The sequence below is a fragment of the Camponotus vicinus genome, unplaced genomic scaffold (genome assembly GCF_025532165.1).
Source record: "Camponotus vicinus isolate PSW18456_S1 unplaced genomic scaffold, iyCamVici1.0 SCAF_5, whole genome shotgun sequence".
Lineage (NCBI taxonomy): Eukaryota > Metazoa > Arthropoda > Insecta > Hymenoptera > Formicidae > Camponotus > Camponotus vicinus.
The window spans coordinates 4432686-4435073 of record NW_028141977.1 but is presented as its reverse complement, the minus strand read 5'-3'; the positions used below and the strand labels follow the sequence as shown (position 1 = coordinate 4435073).

The window sequence follows — 2388 nt, the reverse complement described above, 5'->3', positions numbered from 1 at the left end:
CATTCTGTTTGCTCGGTATACACAATGGCCCATATTCTGAATCCTCTTTTATCGATAAAAGTGCCTCTAAAAGTGGCATATAAGCCTTCTAATTGGCTACAGGTCACTTTTAGAAGCACTTTTATTGGTAAAAGAGGATTCAGAATATGGACCAATATATACCAATATATATCTACAATTTTTTATTTTATTCATGCGTTTTCATATGTACGCTTTTATATAATAATTACGTTAATTTGCAGGTGACTCAGGATACCCTTTACGACCATGGCTGTTAACGCCTATTGCTAACACACAGCCGATGACCCCAGAGGCTCGATATAATGAACGACTAATGTCTTGCCGTTCGTTAATTGAAAGATGTAACGGTCTTTTAAAAATGAGATTTCGTTGTTGCCTAAAGCATCGAGTGTTACACTATTCTCCAGTTATAGCATCTAAAATAATCAATACCTGTGTCATTCTCCATAATATGTGCATTGCACACAATATTCCAGATCCATTACCGGAAGAAGGAGACAACGTATTAGATTTTGGAATGTATGATGATAATATTCCAGAAATTGATATTCCAGAAATAAGAAATGCACGTAGAATAAATCCGGATTTAGCAGCGGGCCGATTAATACAAAATCAAATAGTTAGAAACTATTTTACTTGAATTACAATATATTTTATAACGTCTTTTCTCGCCGTGTAAATAGGTCTTCTCAATATGTTTGATTAGAAATACACTATTTATAGAAAAATACATTATAATACATTTGTCAAAATTTTATAATTATTACATATAAATTAAAAAATATTCATTTCATAACATTGTTTATTTATTATTAATATTAATTAATACTTTGGTAAGTTTTCGTAATACATTTACATACGAATATCACAATAGAGAAACATTCCTTATAGAAAGGCATTCCTTAAATAAAAGCATCAATTAGTAACCTAATCTCACTCTTTTTGTAAGTTAAAACTACTTATGTGAATAAATATAAAATTAATCATCATATATCACGTTACATGTATAAAATTACGAACTTAAAATAAACAAAAAATATTTCTTTAGAAATAATAATCTGAAACTCCTTTAAAAATAATAATCTCTTGAAACTAAAAAACGTTTAAATAAAAAAACAAAAAATAAAAATTATAAAAATATAATCACATTATTTTGCAGTTCTCTGTTGCACATTTCTCTGCAACTGTTGCTATTCGTTCCTGAGCTTTGGCTGTTCTTTTTCTACATTGTATGACCTCTTCGCAGAATTTCCTCTTTAAAAGATATGTTTTTTCTGCAACTTCGGCTATAATATACGTAGAATCTTTTACTTCGTTAACTTTTTGCCTTGAGGATAACCGTTTCAACTTTGCACGCGTAGATGGATCATAATTTTCGATCTCATCGTTATAATTAATGTTTGATGTTTTGGTTGCCTGTATAGAGGAAGTAGCTAATGAAGTTTGAACGGCATCGCAGTCATCATCAAGGAATTCTACTTCTTCTGTTTCCGCTAATGGCAAATTATCCTATAGATATAAATAACAATTCATAAGTATAATTACTAATTATTAAACTAAATAAATATGCATTTTGATCACAAACCTCTTCGCCAAGAGTCATGTCCATACATGACTCTAAAACATCTGCATGGCCCTTAGTTAATGATGATGGAATTAGTTCTAATACGTGTTCTTCATCTGGTGTAAGAACTGCATTGCATTGTGTCCCACCTCCGTTTTACGCCGTTCTATATTTATTTCTGCTTGCTTCGTTTTGCTACGAGAACGATAATCTTGCCAACACTAGAAATAAATTATGTTTGAAATTTATGTTATAAATTAATATCCTGGATTATTTAATAATTAGTGAATATCCTATAAATATGAAAAAATTAATAGATAATTATTATTGTAATTACCTTGCGCCATGATTTCCAATTTTTCTCAGCACCGTTGCAAGCATTCAAAATTTCCGTCACGTTTTGCCATAACTTTGCAGCATGATCGTACGTAAAGGTTTTAGAAAACTTTCCTGATACTAATTCTGGATGAGCTTTCATAAATTCGATGAGCAAACATCTTTGCTCTTCTGTTATATTACCGCTTCTTTTCTTTTTATCCATAATGTTGTAAAATATACATAATATGTTGACATATGCAGAACAGTCAGCAGAACAAAAAGGTTATATGTAAGAATATTAAACATCAGTTAGGTTAGTATTTACACTGTTGCCAGATCTAATTCAAGTTCGTAAGGAAGCGTATACGCACGAGTTTCGAGTACACGAATTTTTCGTTCGAGAATAGCAATTAATGAGCGTATTCGCATCTTCGACCGCTCGAATCGTTCGTATGCGCAAGTTTGCGAGTGATTCGAGAATAGCG

At 31.2% G+C, this 2388-nt stretch overlaps 1 pseudogene across 1 annotated transcript; it reads right to left on the bottom strand.

Moving 5' to 3' along the window:
- Positions 1-1028: 1028 nt before the first annotated feature.
- LOC145971880 (uncharacterized) lies at positions 1029-2126 on the bottom strand (annotated as a pseudogene). Its single transcript, XR_014438994.1, has 3 exons — positions 1923-2126; positions 1607-1806; positions 1029-1530 (listed from the first exon to the last, which is right to left on the bottom strand). The product of XR_014438994.1 is annotated as an uncharacterized LOC145971880 (transcript).
- Positions 2127-2388: the final 262 nt, after the last annotated feature.